The sequence below is a fragment of the Mesoplodon mirus genome (assembly GCF_964341445.2).
Source record: "Mesoplodon mirus genome assembly, chromosome: 7".
NCBI lineage: Eukaryota > Metazoa > Chordata > Mammalia > Artiodactyla > Ziphiidae > Mesoplodon > Mesoplodon mirus.
The window spans coordinates 52,323,699-52,339,776 of NC_138983.1; the positions used below are offsets into that span (position 1 = coordinate 52,323,699).

General features: G+C 42.6%; 1 protein-coding gene and 1 pseudogene across 3 annotated transcripts in view; one reads left to right on the top strand and one right to left on the bottom strand.

Moving 5' to 3' along the window:
• GAB2 (GRB2 associated binding protein 2) overlaps positions 1–16,078 on the top strand; it is a 172,871-nt gene that overhangs the window by 77,036 nt on the left and 79,757 nt on the right. The window lies entirely within an intron of this gene.
• On the bottom strand, positions 14,104–14,972 carry LOC309808516 (RNA-binding protein with serine-rich domain 1-like; annotated as a pseudogene). Its single transcript has one exon. The product of its transcript is annotated as an RNA-binding protein with serine-rich domain 1-like (transcript).

Sequence of the window (16,078 nt, forward strand, 5' to 3'; positions counted from 1 at the left end):
TGTTTCCAACTAGAAGGGGAGGGGGATGGAAGTGGAGTGAGCCAACCTACAGTATATACCACACTAGTTTCATCTAGAAAGTATTTTGGGTTGCAATATGTCAGGATAAAAGCTAAATGAGGAAACACAAACAGGTCCCTCTGCACCTAGTTGATTCCTTCCAAGTGCAGAGTCACTTCCATAGAATATGTTTTGGATCAGATGTCTCTATGGGAAATCTTCCATATTTCCCCGTGGCCTTTAAAAGAGCCTGACTGACCCAGCTGGCTCTCCTTGTAACTCATGCAATGTACCCAACAAATGTTGGGATGAATGCCCTCTGTATATGTCAGGTACTATGCTAGGCAAAGGGAACGCCAAGTCAAAAAAAGAAAGGCAAGGCCCTGCTTTCAGGGAGTTCTCGGTAGTCTAGTAGGGTGACGCAGGATGAAAATAGTTAGAAAATGATGACAAATGCTAAAATGAAGATATCCTCAAGAACACAGATGAGAGGTACATAAATCAGATTGGGGGATGAAACGAGGATAAATATGAAAAGGCTGTCTGTATTCATGTAAAGAGTTAAGTGTAGGGACTTCCCTGGTGGACCAGTGGCTAAGACTCTGCGCTCCCAATGCAGGGGGCCTGGGTTCCATCCCTGCTCAGGGAGCTAGATCCCACATGGCACAACTAAAGATTCACATGCCGCAACTAAAAAAAAAGATCCCATATGCCTCAACTAAAGATCCCGCACGCAGCAGTGAAGATCCCACATGCCACAACTAAGACCTGGTGAAGATAGACAGACAGACAGACAGACAGACAGTTAAGTGTAAAGGATTTTTATTAATATTAGGATCCTACAAGCCTGGCCCAATAAGCTTAAATATAATCTCTTTCTCCCAATCACCCAACCCAGACACAAGACCCCAAAATTTTCTTTATTTTTCCCAAAAATTTTTAATGAAAATTTTCAAACATACAGCAAAGTTCAAAGAATTTTACAGTGTATACCCATGTATCCACCATCCAGATTCCACCGTTAATATTTTACAACACTTGCTGTATCACAGCGGTCCCGAACTTCTTTGGCACCAGGGACCGGTGTCGTGGAAGACAATTTTTCCACGGACTGGGGAGTGGGGGTGGGGGGGATTGTTCAGGCAATAATGTGAGCCATGGGCAGATAAAGCTTCACTCGCTTGCCAGCCGCTCACCTCCTGCTGTGCAGTCCGGTTCCTAACAGGCCACGGACCCCTGCTGTATCACAAACCTATCCATCTATCCATCCCTTTGTCCATCCATTATTCATCTTATTTTTTAAAGCATTTAAAATAAATTGCAAGCATCATTATATTTCTCCCTAAATATTTCATCATGCATATCATTAACTCATTAACTGGAGTCCAGTATTTGTTCAGCATTTTTCTTTAAGGTAAAATTTACAGAGTGAAATGCCCAAATCTTGAGTGTTCTCTGAGATTTGACAAAGACATATACCTGTGTAACTCAAGCACCTGTAAAGCTATAAAACATTATCATCATCCCAGAAAGCTTCCTCATGCCCCTTCCTGGACAGTTCCTACCCCCATCCTCCAAAAACAGCCATCATTCTGATACTTTTTTCCCACCATAAATTATTTTTGCCTGTTTTAGAATTTCACATAAATGGAATCTTACAGTATGTGCTTTTTTGTGTATAGCTTCTGTCACTCAGCGTAATACTTTTGAAATTCGTCCATGTTGTTTAATAGCCCATTCCATTTTATTGCTGAGTAGTATTTCATTGCATGCATGCATGTACCACAATTTATCTGTTTTCCTATGGATGGATACCTGGATTATTTCCAGTTTTTGGCTATTATGAAAAAAAGTCTACTCTGAACCTGTAATCTACTTTTAAAAAATAGACTTTTACTTCCTCAAACAGTTTTAGATTTACAGAAAAGTTGAGAAGATAGTACAGAGAGTTCCCATATACCTACGCCCAGTTTTCCCTATTATTAACATCTTACACTTAATGTCCTCTTTAAGGCCCCCTTTGGCTTAGTGTTTTTGGCTGATTGCTTAATGAATTGCTGTTTGGAAAGACTTAAGATGCAGTGCTATCAATAAATTCCCTGCAACAGGAAATTGTTTTTGTCATCCCACTGAAATTATTGACCCAGTATTTGTTTTGTCCAATAAGCTGGAATCATGAATGCCTAGTAGTTGACATGTATATCCGTCCGTTCCTGAGAGTCTTGCTCAAGGAAGGGTTCAGGGTCAGGTCCTTGGGTCTGCAGGTGAAGAAATAGGGCTCCTATATTCATCTGCACTAGCAAGTGATCCCTCAGCCACAACCACTTTCTATGTTTTCTACTTCTAGGCTTTCCTCTCACCTCCAGCAAATCCTCAATAAGACCGTTAAGACTTTTTCCCAAAGCACAACTTATGATTATAACAACAATTAATATTTATGTTGCCCTTGCTGGTTTATAAAGCTCTTTAACATCCATTTCTTCTTTGTTTCAATCTAGTAAGATATATATTATGCTCACCTTATAGAGGAAATACTAAAGGTCAAAGGGATTAAATTACTTCTCCAGAGTCACACTGCTAGTGATCAAGAGTTTAGGATAAATCCCAGCTCTGTTTTACCCTTGAATCCTGAATTGTTTCCTTTATATCATGTTCTTTCTACTCAAAATTTTGGGACTCACCATTCCTTTTCTTAAATGTTCGAAGACCCGCTGTGATTGGGACTCAACCTACTTTTTCATTCTCATCTTTTCCTGGGAGCCTCTAGGCTCTAGAAACACTCAGTTGTAAATTGTTTCCTGAACACTTCATGAATATTGCTTCCTCCATGCATTTTGATGATGATGGCTTCCCCTTTATGTTCAGAGTATTTTTTCTTTCTTCCATCCTTCATCTCTTGTTCTCAGAATTTGCTTTTGGGAATATTTCTTTATCCTTTAAGACTCATCTCAGATATTATTACTTTCACTCGAAGCATCCTTTGATCACTTACCTCTCCCTTACCCCCACCCCTCACCCTGGTTACCAGCATCAGGAACATGGGTCCCTATTCTGTTTATATATTAGACTTTTGAGTGCCAGCAGGCCCATTCCATATTCAGGTACAAAGATGATTAAAACATGATCCCTTAAAGTTGTTTACAGTCTGTTATGGGAATTAGATGTTTATAGAAGTGATGATAATATAGGGATTAAAAATTGACCCAGGGCTTCCCTGGTGGCGCAGTGGTTGAGAGTCCGCCTGCCGATGCAGGGGACACGGGTTCGTGCCCCGGTCTGGGAAGATCCCACATGCCGCGGAGCGGCTGGGCCCGTGAGCCATGGCCGCTGAGCCTGCGCGTCCGAGCCTGTGCTCCGCAACGGGAGAGGCCACAACAGTGAGAGGCCCGCATACTGCAAAAAAAAAAAAAAAAAAAAAAAATTGACCCAGATATAGATTTACTGAGTTCCCACTGTGTACCCAGCACAGATGCTCAGTACATACTTGTAGAATTGTGTTGAATAATAGACATGAGGCATTTGGGCTTAGTAGCAAGGATCTTGAGCATAGGCAAAGGTGGTGACTTACCTCCTGTGGTTAAAGAGCATAGACTGAGTCTCTGCCCAAATAAATTTCTATTCAATTTCTCCTTAGTCTTCATCTCATTGGGTCAGAACTACATCTTCTTCGGACATGTTTCAGGGTAGCATACTGAGTTCTCAGGTGATTTAAACATTCTCTATAATATCGTTTCATCTATTCAACAAGAATCACTGAGATCCTAGTCTGTGTTTGTGTCTTTGTCTGTATCTGAGAATACAGAGATGGACAAACTGTTACTCTCAAGAAGCTCAGGCAACTCAAAAAGCTCATAGCAGAATGTAGACATCTCCACAGACAAATAATAATAAATAACCTGAATCTTTTTTGGAATAAGACAAAGCTAATTTAAAGTAACAATTTCTTTTCCTATAGGAAAGCCCTTCAGAGCACTTTCATGACCACAATTTCACTTTTTTGCTCTGCATCTAGACTTTTTTTAACCTACAGAAAAAAAATTGTACAAATTTGATTCAATAGAGTTTATTACTGTTATTGACCTGTGACCATGATGTATCATTTCATTTTCTAAGGAAAACCAAATTAATGCAAAAACAAAATCCCCCTAAAAGTTTATCAGCATGAACTTAAGTAATTTTTCATTTGCATGGTATTTGTGTTTGCTAGCCCTCCTCTGGCATCGAGCTGTGATTATTTAATTTTTAATTTTTAAAAAAAATTATTTTTGGCCGCACTGAAGAGCTTGCGGGATCTTAGTTCCTCAACCAGGGGTCGAACCTGCACCCTTAGCAGTGACAGTGCAGCATCCTAACCACTGGACCTCCAGGGAATTCCCAAGTTGTGATGATTTTAAATAAGACATTTACCTGAAAATAACACCTGTTCTGACTATCTCACAAGGTTGGAAGCATTTTCCATAAAAAGAAATGAAGAAGCTCTTTGGGCACTGATATGGAATAAGCTCCAAGATATAATTTAAGTGGAAAAAAGTGAGCCTCAGTTACACTATCTGTAATGATACTGAATCATACTATATGACCATTTGTATTTAAAAAGGGAAATATTATATATATTTACTGTTGCATACATAAAATATCTCTGAAATGAAACACAAGAAACTCATAACAATGGCTATCTCTACAAAGCAGAGAACAGGATGGCTGGGGTTAGGGTGGAGGGAGACTTGTTTCTGTTTGCTATTTTATACCTCTTGATTCTTGAGCCATGTTACTTCAAAAATACAGTGTTTAAAAATAAATGAACAAAAATGGCTTAGGAATAATTTACTACTAAAGTTCATAGTAATAGGCAATTGTGGACTTTCTTTTTTATTCATGGCATTATTTCATCTCACGTTTTCTGGTAAAATCACCCTCTAAGTATAATCTCTATATCTCTTGACTGCTGACAGTGTGGTGGTTGTCAGGGTGTTGCTAAGTCATGTAAGATTCTTAGAAATTGCACGCTTTAGGTTGGTAGTAGTTTCTGTGGTCAAGAAGAAGGTGCATATGAGCATAGATAGAGTTCTTAGAAATCTAGCATCATAAACTTTCAGGGCTGAAAGATACAGGCGTTCATTCTAGTTCACCCCTCACCGTATGTTTGTATTCCCTCTGCAACATTCCTGCTTAGGGGTCATTGTCATTACGATGTTGCTCGGTATTATTAATGCTAGCTAAATTAAGAGTGCCTCAACTTAAGTGGTCTCTGTGCTGTCCTGGAAAGATCACTGGACTAGAAGTCAGATTGACATCTAACCTCAGCTCTGCCACTGGTTCACTATGTGGCTTCAGGTAAATCACCTTCCCTCTCCGGGTCTCTGTTTCTTCATCTCTAAAATTAGGGCATTAGACTGTGCCAGGGGTGGAAGGTACAAGGTATGCCTGCTGCCACTTCCCCCTCCCTACCCATGGTAGACATCAGTTCAGTTTTGGCAGGTTCTTTATGATAGATGACCACAAATGAAGTCTCGGAATGCTTCTCAGCACAGTCCTCCAAGCAACTAGAACCAATAGGTAGGACTTGGGTAGGACTTGGCAAGTGAGATAAAAGTCATTCCCTTTCATCTCTAAGGTTCCCAAGCAGCAGTGTGCTGGTAAATGTTTAACAACAGGTTCTCAGAAAGAAAAAAGGAAGAAGAAGAAGATGCCCTGATTTATAGCATTTGCCAGTTTCCATGATATAAATACTCCCACCATGACTGATTTCAAATTACTAAGGTGAAATCAGCTGGGTTGCAGAATTACTGGCAATTTAACAATCAGCTTTCATGAGCTGATAGAAGCTGACTCCAGCACATAACTATAAAATCGATGACTTTGGATTAACTGACCACAGCTGTAAGTGAAAATGACATCCTCCCTACGGAATTTTATCCAGAGGCATAATTCTTGGTTTACAGTCTTTTGGATTTGGAAATACTTGAGTGTCAAGAGATCTTTATGAAATTCTTCTACTCCCCTGAGCCTCAGTTACGCTATCCATAAAATGGGACCAAGGATTCCTACCTCATAAAATTATAGCCAGTAATGAGAGACTGCATATCAGTCACTTAGCAGGGACTTCTCTAGCAGTCCAGTGCGCTTCCAATGCCGGGGCTGTGGGTTTGATCGCTGGTCAGGGAACTAAGATCCCACATGCCTTGTGGCACGGCCAAAAATAATAATAATAATCACTTAGCACAGTGCCTAGCCCATCGTTTGACCTCTCAAGTGTTCCCCCTCCCTTACCAAAGTGGAGGTTATGTTAGATGGTGTCTTCATCTTTTCCAGACTCCCAAAAACCTTGCCATTGCTCTCCTTCCAGCCCTTCTTTTTTCCTAACCATTCTACTCCCTGGACGTTCCCTTTTCCTCTCCCTTCTCTGCTCTAATATACTTAACCTTCTGTCTGAATGGAATGTAAATACTTAATCTTACCTATTCCTAATGTGTTATCTGTATTTATCCTCTATCCAAACCTCTCTTGGTAATCTGTGCTGTTGGAGACTGTAGGTACACTTGCAGGCAGAGACCAACTCTGTGTCTCTTGGACTGTCCCCCGTCACAACACCATGAGTAAATAAGTGTTAATAAGTCACTTCTCAGGATCAAACTTATATCAAGGATGTTGCAAAAAAAGCAGCTTCTCTTACGCAGGTACCCGAGAAGGCTGCTGCGGATCTGCCCAGAGCTTGGTGGCAGATACCTAGTATGTGCTCTGGTCCTGAGGATGAAGTCCACATTCCTTAACTTCTTCCCATTGGCTTTTTCTGATCCCTTCAATAAGGATATAAGACCCTCTTGCTATTCATTCCACTAGCATGCCATATTTCCCTTTATCATAATATTGATCATGCTTTATTATAATTACTGATACTTGTTTTTTGTTCATGTCTCTGCTGGGTACTGGGCTCTGAGATCAAGGACCGCGTCTGTATTGTTTACTGCTATATCCTCGGCCCCTAGCACAGTGCCTGGTACATGGTAGAATACTGAATGTATATATTCATTATTTTAAATGAATTTTTAATAATAATTTGCTATCCTATAAAATGAATAGAAAGCCTCTAATGTAACTCGTTGCTGAGTTTGGTTAGTCATGTGGTAAATTTTCTTACAGCACATCTTCTTTAAGTTGTGTACTCAGGTAAGAGCTTGCAATTTCTGTCATTATATCTGGTTCTCTCAAGAGCCATAGAGATCAACATTACAAAGCCTAAGGGAAAGTCAGAGGGGTAGACATGGGAGAAAAAAATATCTAAAGAACAGAAACTGTACCACTTTTTTTACCTTCTAATGCTATATGATGCATATATAGTTTTCTTTCCTTTGAATTATTCCCTTAGTCATTTGCCAGAAATGAGAATTATTGGGCAAAAGGGGATGAACATTTTTAAGGCTCTTGAAATACTGCCAAATTGTTTTCCAGACACATCATATCAACAAATAGCTTTGAGCAACAGACATGGGTGTCTGTTTAATCACACACTTACCACCACTGGGAAATGTCATTAAAATCTTTTTTGCTAGTTTAATAGAGGCGGGAAAATGGTCTTCCCCGTTCCTTTTAGTTAATGTTTGGTCTTTTTAATCTGCTCCTTCATGCAGGTCTTTCTGAAGGAGCATCCTACTCCTCAAAGACTTGTTCAGAGGCTGTGAGGCTCACAACCTCATTGGCCCCTGGGGCACAGCATCTCCGTTGTGCTGTGGTGGGGAGGGGCGGTGATAGAGGGAAAACATAACACAAACCACACCATTGTTAGGGGATGAGGTTGCTGGGATAATGCTGTGAGAAGGGATGAAAAGAACGATTCTCCATTCTTGATTGTTGTCATGTCCAAGGCTCAGCCAACAGCTCCAGCACGGGAAGGGCTGGGTCTTCACTGCTGCCAGATGCTCCCTTTTCCATTGCTGCCTTCCATTATTTCTGGTTCGAAGGGGGTGAGGGGGGTAGCCTAGCAGCTGAAACAGATTAACGTTTATGCCTAGTTTCCTCCCTTTGAGTGATCGCCCTGGACCTGGGGACATTCACAATGAGTCAGAAACTGTTTAGAAATAAGAATGTGCTTCGAGGTCCATAATGTATAAGAGCCAACCTTCTGGAGTTCGTGCACCATTCCTGCCTTTATCTATGGGAGCTGCATGAGGCAAAGAGAGCTTTCTTCCCCCTCCTTCCCTACTGCCACTGCCTCATTCAGGCCCTCATCCTGTTTTGTCTGTACTATGACAATAGCTTCCTGTTTCCCTTAATCTACCCTCTTGTACACTGTTACCAACGTGATATTTCTGTGACCTGCACGTCAGATCTTGTCACTCTCCAGCTTCAGCTGTCAGTGCTTCCTCAAAACTTTTAGCATAAATTCCAAGCTCCTTTTCCCAGCTTTCTGGGCATTTAGCAATCAGATCCCAAACTGCTTTTGCAGACTGGCTTCCACCGCTCCTCTGGACTTTGCCCTGACCAGTGTATCCATTCTCTATGAGGGACTCCCACTGGTCCTTCTGCCTCTGTTCTACCTGACTGACTCTTGCTAATCCCTCCTCAAAAATCAAGGGCCCTCAATTATCACCTCTCTGGTGGATTTTCCTGGATTTCCCCTAGCAGTTAATCACTCTCTCCTGTAACCTACACATAGATCATGATGTCTACCTTTGTTTCCCTCAAATCAGGAATTATCACCTTCCTTTTGTATATTTGTATTTGTGAATCCCCCAGCCCCATCAAAATATCTTGCACACAGTAAGTGCTCAAAAATGTTTCCTTTCCTTCCTTTCTGCTAGCCTATTCTTGCGGTACGCGGGCCTCTCACTGTTGTGGCTTCTCCCGTTGCGGAGCACAGGCTTCAGACGCGCAGGCTCCAGACGCGCAGGCTCAGTGGCCATGGCTCACGGGCCCAGCCGCTCCGCGGCATGTGGGATCTTCCCAGACCGGGGCACGAACCCGTGTCCCCTGCATCGGCAGGCGGACTCTCAACCACTGCGCCACCAGGGAAGCCCTGCTAACCTATTCTTAATCTCTTTAACCTTCAATGTGTTTGTATTTTTATAGCTGAAAGGGAATGTAGTATAGTTTAATCCTTTTTTTTCTTCTTTTTTTTTTTAATGGTTAAAAAAACCAAAGCTCAGTAAGGAGAGGAATTCGTTCTGGAATACACAGACAGATTTAATGGCAGAGCTGGGGAACTGGATTGGTGCTGAGCTCCTTAGGTAGTTTGAAAAGATCTTTGAAATAAAGGATTGCATCAGGGGAGAGGAAGGAACTAAGGTTCATTGCCAAGTTTTTGCTGGATGCTTTAAGTAGGTTAATTATTTCTATTTTTGGAACCTTATTCCTTTTTTTAAAAATTGTCGTAAAATATACATAACATAAAATTTAGCAACTTGACCATTTTTAAGTGTACAAGTTCAGTGGCGTTAAGTACATCCACATCCTTGAATGGTGGTACAACTGCCACCGCCACCCATCTCTAGAACTCTTTTCATCTTACAGAACTAAAACTCTGTACCCATTAAACAACAACTCCCTATTCCCTCCTCCCCGAGCCCCTGGCAATTACCATTCTACTTTCTATGTCTATGGGTTTGACTTCTCTAGGTACCTCATGTACATGGAATTGTACAGGAGTTGTCTTTTGTGATTGGTTTATTTCACTAAGCATGAAGTTTGCAAGGTTCATCCATGTTGTTGCATGTGTCAGAATTTCCTTCCTTTTTAAGGCTGGATAATATTCCATCGTGTGTATATACTGCATTTTGTTTCTCCCTGCATCCATAGATGGACACTGGATTGCTTCCACCTTTTGGCTACTTTGAATAATGCTGCTATGAACATGGGTATACAAATATCGTTCAAGACCCTGTTTTCAATTCTTTTTTGGTATATACCCAGAAGTGGAATTGCTGGGTCATATGGAAGTTCTATTTTTAATTTTTTGAGGGACCACCAAACTGTTTTCTATAGCAGCAACATTACTTTACATTCCCACCACAGTGTACAAGGGTTCCTATTCCTTCACATCCTTGACACATTTGTTATTTTCTATTTTTTGATAGCAACCATCCCAATGGATGTGCAGTGGTATCTCACTGTGGTTTTGATTTGCATTTCCCTAATGATTAGTGAGGTTGAACATTCTTTCTTGTGCTTATTGGCCATTTGTATATATTCTTTGGAGAAATCTGCCCCCTTTTTAGTCAGGTTGTTTTTGTTGTTCTCATCGTGTTGAGTTGTAACGGCTCTTTATATATTCTGGATATTAACCCCTTATCAGGTATATGATCTGCAAATATTTTCTCCCATTCCATGGGTTATCTTTTTGCTCTTTTGTGTCCTATGATTCACAGAAGTTTTTAATTTTTCTGTAGTTCAATTTACCTATTTTTTTTCTTCGGTTACCTGTGCTTTTGGTGTTATATCTAAGAAATCATTTCCAAATCCAACATCATGGAGCTTTTCCTATATGTTTTCTTCTAAGAGTTTTATAGTTTTAGGTCTTACATGTAAGTCTTTGATCCATTGTTAGTTAATTTTTGTGTATGGTATAAAGGTTCATCTTCATTCTTTTGCATGTGGATATCCAGTTTTCCCAGCACCATTTGTTGAACAGTTATGTGTTACCTCATTTTATATGCACAATAATCCTGGGATGTTATAACTATCTAACGGATAAGAAAACAGAAGTTGAGATATCCCTGGAGACACCCTAAAAGCAGGGCCCTTTGTAACCTAAGTGGGCCAAAGGCATAAAAGAAGAAGAAAAAGACCATTTATGATATAAAGTGAGAAGAGGGGAATGGAGAGAGAGGGAAAAAATTGCATAGGCAGGTAGCCCTGAGCAGAACTTAGGGGTAGACTTCAAGTTCACTTGAGAGCCCTTCTCCTTCTGCCCTTTTACTCTCCTCCTCCCTCGTGTGACTGTGCTTCTCTGATTCTCTTAAGGTAACTCCTTGGTTTGCTGACTCTATTTTTTTTTTTTTTTTTTTTTTGCGGTACGCGGGCCTCTCACTGTTGTGGCCTCTCCCGTCGCGGAGCACAGGCTCCGGACGCGCAGGCTCAGCGGCCACGGCACACGGGCCCTGCCGCTCCGCGGCATGTGGGATCTTCCCGGACCGGGGCACGAACCCGTGTCCCCTGCATCAGCAGGCGGACTCTCAACCACTGCGTCACCAGGGAAGCCCTGAGGTGGGATTTGAACCTAGGTGACTGACCAGGCAAGATGCTTAACCATTTCAAGCAGCTCATTTTGTTCGTTCTCAAAATGAAGATAATATCATGTACTTCCTAGGTGGTTGTGAGTATTGAAAATCAGACAGTGTACATGAGTAAAGAGTTTAGCACAACACTGGCACATTGTGTAGGTGCTCAGATGCTAGCTATTATTATTTGTCTCTGTATCTGGTGTTTCATCCCTCTTGTAACACATTGTGTATTACTTTGGAAAAGAGGTTTGCAAGTACCATCACAGTGATTTTGTCTCGGTTTGTTGGGAGCATTAATAGGCACCCCTGTTTACATGTGTGTCCTATGTAAAGTACCTCCTGTGATTCCTATCTGACTCAGGTGCTCAATGAATGATTCCTTTACTTCCCTCCTGGCTTTGTGCTTTTATGCACGAATTACAGGGGACTTGATACTTCTGGACTTGATACTTCTAAGTCCAGAGGCTAAGGAATAATCCAGTTTGGAATAGAACACAGACCTCTCTCATAATTTCCAGACTGTGAGTTCTTTTCAGTTACTCTTTCTGCAGTCTTCCCTGTGTTCCCTTCACATCTCTGTGTGTGTGTCTGTGTGTGTGTGTGTGTGTGTGTGTGGTAGGTGGATTTAAGTTGGAAGGGTCACTGAGGCGTAGTAGAAGCTAATCTGTACCAATGTCTTATTTTCAGTTTGTAAAGGCCCCATGGCCCTTCTGTGATAAATGGTGTTGTGTAAGTTAAAATGCAACTAAGGGTCTCTTCAGTGTTTCTTGAATTAAGTTTATTATGTGTGCTAATTTGCGCCTAGAGGCTTTTGTTGTTATTTGTTGTAGTGACTGTGGCAGTAATGAGCCTGCTCCCAGCATAGCTCGGCTCGTGCCCCATAGACAGTTTATTTGCATTTGGCAGGACTCCACGGTGTACCCTGAACAAATGAATCAGCCTATTGGGGCATGGGAAAACGGAATCATAGAGAGGCGATGAGTGTTGCTCATGAGCCCCAGTGATCTGAGATGGGGGAATACCAGACAGTTCTTGTTCTGTTCCTACCTGGATTATTGCGTAGCCTATGGAGTCCCTTGTAATTCACCAATAAAAGCACAAAGCCGAGGTGGGGGCATGGGGGTAGGAGGGATGTGTGCAGGGATGGGGCAAGGACAGGAATCATTCACTGAGCATCTGAGTCAGACAGGCATCACGTGAGGTGCTTTACATAAGGCTCACATGCGAATATTAATATTCGCTATTAATATTCGCATGTTAGTTAATTTTAATATTATAAAATATTAATATTAATTAATATTCCCAATATGTTAATATTCCCAATAATCTAGGATTCTGATCCAGGCTCAGGACTATCTGCTTTATTGCAGTGGGTAATACTTTGTTTATCTGGCAGCTGCACTGATCCACACATTTGAAGAACTTAAAAAATCTTCAGAGTGGTCCCAAAGCCAACACACTAACGCTTACACACGACTGATTCTTATTACAACCTCATAAGATAAACAGAGCAGGTGATATTTTCTTCATGAGTCTTAGAGAGGTCATGGAACTTTCCTGGGATCACACGATAAATAGCAGAGTAATGACTGAACCCAGTTTTTCTGATAGATCACCACTCAAAGGTCCTCTAGTTATAAGATTCAACATAAAACAGTGTATTATGTAATACTAACGTCTTATTTTTAGTTCCTGCTTCTACCACCCTTGTTGAGAGTCTTAATACTTCAGACCGAAAAAGTTGCAGAAATCCCTAGCTGAGAGATGTAAGGCAGGTCTGAGTTTAAGAGAAGAAGCCTTGGTTAGCAAGAAGAGCCCAGAAGACAGAGTCAGAAGTCCTCGCTTTGGTACCTCATAGCTTTTTATCTATGGTTAAGTTACTTAGCTGCTTCATGCCCCAGTTTTTTCATCTGTAAAATGGGATAACAGTAGTAACTACTCATAGCATGTGTAAGGATGAAATATGTATAAAGTGCATAGTTCAGTGCCTGGCATAGAGTCAATGTATTTAGTTATTATTCTTACGCTAAACAGCACACAGCTGGGAGAAAGCGCAAAATAATCTCCCTCTTGCTTTTCCCATATTTTCCAACAAAGCGCAAACACAACATTATCTAAAATGCTACAAAGTTATAAAACTCAAAACAGAAAATTTACAGTACCGACTATACAATAAAAGCCAAAAAAGCAATGTGCACGTTGCCAAGGTAACCTGCAAGACCGCCATGAATACCAGTACAACAGGGGGTTCTGTGATGACCTAGCAGAGCTGGCTCTCAACTCGCTCACCAATTTCAGAGAGAGAAAGGGAGACGTGGGGTGTGCGTGTGCGCATGCGCACGCATGAGTACGTGTGCAAAGAACCATTTTGGGCAGATAATGGGGTATTTGACCCTAGAGGTCCGAAGAGGACTCAAGCAGGGGAGCAGGGCCAGGCTAACAGGAGTGACAGCTGCATAAAATCCTGCCGTTTCCTGAGGGACTCTGCAGGCCAACAGGTTAGGGCATGACCAGGCCACCAGATTGGCCTCAGGTCATCTGTGGGATGGAGAAACGTGCTCCCAGGCTGGGGCTGAACCACCACCTGGAGCCCCCTGCTCATCCCTGCTGGCTTTGCCACCAAACTGACTCTCAGGAACTAGAAACCTGGGAGCTGTCTAGCCAGAAAACTGGAGGGCATCTTTATAGGCACGACCCCAAACCAACAACGCTCCTGCAGCCAGAACTCTGCCGCCAGGGCAAACGTCTCAATTGCTGCCTTCACCTTTGAAACCTGCCCCTGAGTGAAGGCTTTCTTTCCTACTGATCATCCTTTGGCTAGAAAAGTGACAAAGGTGAGTTGGATGGGATGCAACTCCCAGGGGCGGAGCTTCAGTGGCCCTGCTTATCAGGAGGAGTTGGCGCTGGAGCGGCTCCTGTGATGGCAGCGGGCGGGGGACCTGCATGCGCCGCCGAGGGGAACGTGACCTTCTCCTCAACCGTCGGGGTGACCTGCGCCACATGGGGGACAGTGGCAGCATTCTCCTGGGAGGGCTGACTCGCCTGGGGGTAGCCTAGGCCAGGGGGCCAGTACAGCAGTGGCAGTGGTCCTCCCGGCCAACAACTTGTCCTCTGTCCACGTGCTTCAGCGCCTTCTTGGCTTCATCTGAATTCTCAAACTCCACATATGCGTAGCCTTTAGGCAGATGGGGGTGCATCCTTTCTATAGGCACGTCAATCATTCTAATTTTCCCATAGGTGGAGAATATCTCCATGATGTGATCTTGGTCACATTCCTGGTGAGGCTCCCAATGTGTTCTGTGGTGGGTTTAGGGGACAGCTCTGCCTTTTCCTTTCCTTTTCATCTAATTGGGTGGTTTGGATTTGGAGCGGGAACCACCTGTTGTCACGCCTGCGCCGAGAAGGACTCGGAGAGCCAGGGGAGCTGACGGAGCTGAAGCCCGAGCTGCAGGTCGAGCTGGACCGAGACCTGGTGCTGCTGCTACCACTGGAAGCGCTGCGCCTCTTTCGAGTTTTATCCCCCCCCCCACCCTTCTCGCTTGACTCCCTTATCTTTAGAGCATCCTTGGACTTCTCATCAGAGCGGTCTTTGCATTTGGTAGGAGAAGAAGCCCTAGTGCTGGACTTGTTATTATTTTCTTTGACTCCTAACAAGCTCCTCTTTTTCACTCCTGATAAATCCATTCTCCCCTTCTGAGGTGTTCAAAGCAGCAATGACGGCCTCACTTAATCTGAACTCTCACTTCTAACTTGAGTCTGAGAAACTATCCCTCATCAACTGCAATTTACACCAAAGTGCAGCATCTCCCCAACCCCCACCCCCCCACCCCCCAACCCCGCCGCCCGTGACCTCCTCCTGCTCTCCTCAGCCGCTGAGGCTGGCCTTCCTGTATTTTCTTATTGAAGAATTATCGGGAAATACTTTATCCTTTCCCCCTTTCCTCCTCCTTCTCTTCTTCCTCCACCTTTTCCTCTTCCTTCATAGGACAGCCTGGCTCAGAGCTTACATTAAACACCAGGGGGCATTCAGTTGATTGTAGCATTCATTGGATTCAGGGCATCTTACATAATGTCCTGCCTTGTGACATAGACGTGGAAAAAGAATTGTTTCCAAGCCTAGAGTTGGGAGGGAAGTCCGTATTCTTAGTCATTTGCAGCAAGGCATGAAGCTGATTTCTGTCAATAGCTCCAGAACTGCACAGCATTATTTGTTAGATACAACTGTCAGTAGAACACACCTATGCCTCCTTCCTTGTGTCTCCCACCCCATCTCAGGGTCTCAGGTGTCCAGCCTTTGCCTAAGCTGGCCTGAGCTTCTGGTAGGAACCTCTCTCAGGACCTACCATCCCCTGTCTGGTTACCACCTCTCCCTGAGTCCAGGTGTCTCACACTTTCTAGGTGTCTGGCTACTCTGGTAAACTAATTGCATCTTAGGTATTTGTGGAAAGAAGTAATGAATAAACAAATGTATTGAGGCAATATAAAAGCAATACAATAACCAGTACCAAGTCATTAACACCCACTGCCTGGCCCAGGCCTGGCACAAAGCAGTGGCTCAGTGAAGATGTTGCATAAATTATTACTTTTAGTGTAATGCATTTGCTATCCTAATCATGTGTTTGAAGCCTAGTTCAAACGCTTCCTCCTTTGTTAAACTGTTCTCATATCAAATATAAACTTTCCCACTTCTATACTCTAACAGAACTTTATAGGAAAGTTTATAACGTTTATATTCTTTATTTAGGGAAAGAAAAAAAACAGCCTTTCACTTCTGGTTCTCACAACAACGCTGTCCAGATTATCATCTTCATTTTATAGTTGAAGCTTGGTGATATGAAAGATCCCAAGTTCATGCAGTTCAT